This window comes from Zosterops lateralis (genome assembly GCF_965231275.1).
Source record: "Zosterops lateralis genome assembly, chromosome: 5".
NCBI lineage: Eukaryota > Metazoa > Chordata > Aves > Passeriformes > Zosteropidae > Zosterops > Zosterops lateralis.
The window spans coordinates 67,301,121-67,307,120 of NC_139766.1; positions in this window are offsets into that span (position 1 = coordinate 67,301,121).

The following is a 6,000-nucleotide window of genomic DNA, read 5'->3' on the forward strand; positions in this document are numbered from 1 at the left end:
ATATTCAATTTTTTTCCATCAGCAAAGGACATGATCCGAGATATCGATCAATTATTAGTAGGCTTTTTAACAGCAGATTTTTGAGAGATGAAAGCTCTCTTTGCCTAGTCTGTTTTCTTTCAAATGTCTGTTTATTGATCAATTATTTAAAAAAGAAAAAAAAAAGCAAAGGAAAAGGTCCTCCAGTTATATGGATCAATATCCAACAAATCATTGACAGATGGGAATCCCCATAAGGCACAATTAAATTCTGCAGCAGGCAGAGTCCATGATCACCAGCTTTCTGACCACTGTCAAATGGGATATTCTGGGGGATATGCTGACTGAATGTAGACAAATAATAATTCATAACTGATTACTAGAACAATAGCTACAATCCTTGATTAGGATTCTCCCACTATCTTTGGATTATAGCAATTTGCTGTAGCACAAACTGACTCCTTTTTCACCAAGAATTGCTGCCTTAGTCCACATGCATTGCTATATCCCCAAATAAATTTGTGGCATAAACATGAAATGCTGCAAATGGAGCTGGTATTTTGCTCTGGGATGGTTGCTGCAGGTGGATTTATGTGCATGAGGTGGACAAGGCACCCCCTGCACTGAAGCAGATGCCCAAATTTTCGGGAATGCTGCTGAGGCTTGCCCTGCCCTGCTCTCACGGGAAGCACCACTGGGACCCCATGCTGCCTGCATCCCTTTGTTCCTGAACAAAGGAGCCTCAAGGTAAAAACAGCACAGTTCCTTGCTCTGTTATCAGCATTGATTATGAAATCAGTTCGTGCTCCTGAGCAAATGCTCTATAAATTGCTTTCACTGAGGTGCCTACTGTTCATCGTCCACCTGCACTATTCCCTCATTTCCTACGGCATTTGGAAAGGCCGTGCTCAGTACCCTCAACACATCTTGATTTCTTTCAGTTCCCCAGGCCAGTGTATTTCCTTAGAGCCTTGCTGATGCCACCTGATAAGCCTGCTCTTTATAAAACCAGACATCAGTGATCACTACACACCCTGTGGACTGTGTGTTGGATCTGTGGAGCAGCACCCTGCTCATGTGCCCTGTCCTTCTCGGCTTCACTTCAGTGCCAGCAGTGCAGCCACACTTTCATTCCTTTACAGAGCTGTCTTCTTTCTGTTTCTGCTAAATAGACATCAGTGCATTGCTTTCCCATTCAAGGTTAACTCCACTGAGCCAAATTTCATCTTGGATTCTGTTACTATTTGGAATTCTGCAGCACAGAAATGAAACACCCTGTTATATTCACTGCTAGCTCAACATTACCCAGTGTTTTAGAGCAGAGCTTTGTCATCATTCCTCTTAGAGCGGAAAATGATGTTTGAAAGCTTGCTGTATGTCCACTTTGCTCATCATAGCCTGAAGAGCATCTCTCTACCCTTGTTCAGTGGCTACCTGGCAAAACTGAATTTCTTTCTATCCTCTTAAAAAGATAATCTTTTACCTTCCTATTACAAAATGCGTGATTCAGATGATGAGGGAAAGATCTCACCATTGTTTATACTGACAGTGTTTTCTCCCTCCTTGGGCATACCTGATTTTCCTAATTAACAAGATGTTGTCAGTGCTGCATGAAAACATGGGAACCTGTGAAAAATTTTATAGAACTGGCTGTTACACACTTAGGAATATCAAGTGCTTTTCAAGATAATAGCGTCTGGTACCAGAACCTGGAACGCAAATTATACTTGGTAATAGAGGAGTTAAGGATAAAATAAAATCAATGTCTGTACTGTGAACAAAGAGAAATTGGAGCATTCAATTTTTTTAAATTTAGTAGAATACCAGAGATTACTTGAGCATGAATTTCATTGGCATAATTACTATCATTTCTTGGGTGGAAAAAATCTGATCTTATGCAAATTCATTTCATCCATTTCAAGCATTTCCATGTATTCAGTTATTGTAAATTAGAAAAAAGTATATAGATAAGATTAATCAAGCTAGGAGCTTACCATAAAATTCTGTATATATTCATATGTGAAATATACATGCAAGAGATTCAAAATACTGAAAGATGCCTAAGGAGATAAAATGTTCCTCTCACTTCTACCAGATCAAAGTCAATCTTGGCTTGCTTTGAATTTTCGGAAAAATTCCCAGGATTCCACCTTGCAAGTGTGTCCAGTAGGTTCTTGCAATGGCCAAAATATATTTGTAAGCCAATATATCAGCTAGCAATAAATTTCCATGCTAATTAATCAGCAAGAAGGATGCTTTACCCTATTTCGTGCAAACACTGAACAAAATTTGCGGTATTTTAATTCATGTGCCATAGGTAGAAGTGAGGTATAGCCTGGAGTGTGTCTTGCTCCACCTCCTCAGCAGGGGCACTGAAGGACAGAACTATCTTTGGACAGGATCAAGCAGTTGTAATCAGAGTTGCCCTGATCCTTTGAGCTGTCCATATCATCCGAAACCTTTGGTGATGTTCATTCCGTGGAGATTCTCACACTGTCCATGACGAGTTAGTGAGAGATAAAGATAAAATTAAGCCAGTTTTATCAGCCTTGCAGAAACAGATGCATTAAATTTATTTATGGCCAGCAAAGACAGGCAAAAGCCTGTCATTGAAGATCACAGAATCATAGCACCATTAAGGTTGGGAAAGACCTCTAAGATCTTTGAGTTCAACCATCAGCCCAGCACCACCATGTACAGCACTAAATAATGTCCTCAAGTGCCACATCCACACTCCTTTTGAATGATTCTAAGGATGGTGATTTCACCAAATCTCTGGGCAGCCTGTTCCAATGACTGACCACCCTTCCAGGGAAGAAATTGCTCCTATTATCTAATCTAAACCTCCCCTGGCACTGCTGGAGGCAGAAACCCTGGGCCTGATAAAAGCCTCTTGTGGGTCTTCAAGGTGCATCTTCTGTGTCCATAGCAGGGCTATGATGATGGTGAAGGCACATTTTGGATTTGGGCAGGAGTTGGAAGTGGAGAGGAAGGGAGCTGGCTGCTGTCACAACAGTTTCAGCTGGGTAATGTCTCTCCTACAGCCAGAGACTGCAGTATACCATGTTTTTACCCAGAGAACTCTTCAATAATGTATGGTCAGCTGAGGAGCACATCATAATTCTGTCAGGATGGAAAGAGCAGCAGAGAGGGGTTGCTTGAACATCCAAATTGGCTCAGGAACCTCTGCTGCAAGGGCTTCCCAGCGTGGCATTACTGTCACAGCAATCTTTCCATTTTGTACCCATTAACACTCCCCAAGAAGGAATGAAAGATGATAAAAGCTGGATATTCATAAAAATGGAGCACAATTCATCTGCAGTAGTTCAGAAAACACCATAATAATAGAATGGAAGCTGTGAGAATGAAAAAAAAAAATCTGTTTTTTCCAGACAGAGCTGCAGCTATCCCTGGCTGCAGTTTGGCTGCTCTGGCTGGCTTGGTAAGGCAGGGACACAGCGTGTGCTCTGTCACTGCAGAGGAAAATGCCCACCCTGGCCAGCACCAGGCAGCACCACTCAGCAACCAGGAACTGAAAAATTCCATCTCAGGTACAAACTTCTTCTTTAAATAATGTATTCTGTGTCCCAGGGATTGGATTAAAAATAAAGGATGCGATTGAAGGATTTCCTCTCTGTTTTCTCTTTTTGCTGTTTCTCAATGCAGAAACTGCCATTGAGAAAAATCTCTCAGGGACAGAGAGGAAAGAAATGTTTAAATGTTACAATACGTGTTCTCCTTGACTTATTTTTTGGTCATAAAACCATAGCAACATATAACTCACTTCTATCACTCTGTTTGTCAAGTGTCAAGCATACTGGAGCCACTGAGGTGCAACTGGTGGCTAGCAAGGATTTTTCTCCCCGGCTATATATTTATTAATGTATTTATTTATGGCAAGGAAACATATGCATACCTGAAAATTTTATAATTTTAAAACTGAAAATTATATTGGTTCCACAGAGGCAATTAACTGTCTTCATTCTGCAATTTGAAACTTGAAGAAGCTTCCTGTGACTTCTTTCACTTCTGTCTTCTCATTTTTGTCCATAATGTATGTCCATGGGTGCATGTTACAGAGAGGGAGGGGTTCAGGGAGAGGGCTCTTAATAGCAGGGAGAGTGTTCTGGTTTGGGTTGAATTAGGGGAGAACCTTCAAGGAATCCCCTAATAACAAAACCTCTACCACCCCTCCCCCAACCCTGGGTTTGGGAAGGAATCTCTTGAACACAAAGTGGAAAAAAACAGTTTATTAACAAATGAATAAACACCCCCCGACACAAGGGAAAAAAAAGAACAGAAAAAGCTCAGGTTACTGTGAGGGGGAGGGCGCAGAGCTTCTTTTACGAGCCCCGGCGATCCTCTTTGGACTCCTCCAGCCAGATCAGCTCCGGGTGCCGGTCCTAAATCTTAAAGGGGGGGGGGGGGGGGGGAAGGGAGAAGAGGGAAAGGGGAAAAAAAAAAAACAAACAAACAGAGCACAGAGGCGGCAGAAAGAAAGGAAGAAAAAACAAAAGAACGAAAGGGCAAGAAAATAGCAGAAATTGCGAGACAGCAAAGCACGCCTAAAAGCCAGGAAGCCAAAAGCAGCAGCAGCGGAAAGCACCAGCAGGAAAGTGCCCGCCCCCCTAACAGAGAAGGGACAGCTCTTAGACATAACAAAGGAGTCCACGATATGGGATTATGGGATAGAGAGCACTGTCAGCCCAGGACATTCCACCCCTTATCCCATATCGTGGACACACAATAAAAAACTTCCATCTCACTTACTCAGACCCTTGACACTTACACATTTCCATTCATCTTACTTGCTCAAACCTTTGACACTTACATGTTTCCTTCTGTTTCACCCCACATTCAGATCTCCCTGAGGTACACATCATGTTGTTCCATATTTCTTCATTATCCACCACGTATAACCCGGTCCTTGAGCAGAGACAATTCCACGGATGGGTTTGCCTGTACTCGAGGCAGGGTTGATCCATACTGTCTTTCCCAACAAACCTCTAACATGGGCCACTGGAGCTTTATCTCCATCTACTATATTAAGGAGCTGGGACTGAGCAGGACCCGCTCGATTGGTAGAACCTCGGGTGTTAACTAGCCAGGTGGCCTTCGCTAAATGCTGCTCCCAGTTTTTTAAGGACCCCCCACCCAATGCTTTCAGGGTGGTTTTTAACAACCCATTGTACCTCTCCACTTTACCTGCAGCTGGTGCATGGTAGGGGATATGGTACACCCATTCAATGCCATGTTCCCTCGCCCAGGTTTTAATAAGATTATTTTTAAAATGAGTCCCGTTGTCTGACTCAATTCTCTCAGGAGTATCGTGCCTCCAAAGGACCTGCTTTTCAAGGCCCAGAATAGTATTGCGGGCTGTAGCATGAGACACAGGGTAGGTTTCCAACCATCCCGTGGTGGCTTCTACCATGGTCAGCACATGGCGCTTGCCTCGGCGGGTTTGAGGCAGTGTGATGTAATCAATCTGCCAGGCCTCCCCATACTTGTACTTAGACCACCGCCCTCCATACCAGAGGGGCTTCATCCGCTTGGCTTGTTTAATGGCAGCGCACGTCTCACAGTCATGGATAACGTGAGAAATGCTGTCCATGGTTAGATCCACCCCTCGGTCTCGTGCCCACTTATAGGTGGCATCCCTACCTTGGTGACCTGAGGCATCATGGGCCCATCGTGCTAGGAACAACTCTCCCTTGTGCTCCCAGTCTAGGTCTATCTTCAACTCTCCTATTTTTGCAGCTTGATCTACCCACTGATTGTTTTGCTGCTCCTCATTAGCTTTACTTCTGGGGACATGGGCATCTACATGGCGAATCTTCACAGGTAGTTTCTCTAACCGGGCAGCAATATCTTTCCACTCTTCAGCAGCCCAAATTGGTTTTCCTCTACACTGCCAGTTGGCCTCTTTCCATTTCTTCAGCCATCCCCACAGAGCATTGGCTACCATCCAAGAATCAGTATACAGATAGAGCCTTGGCCATTTCTCTCTTTCTGCAATATCTA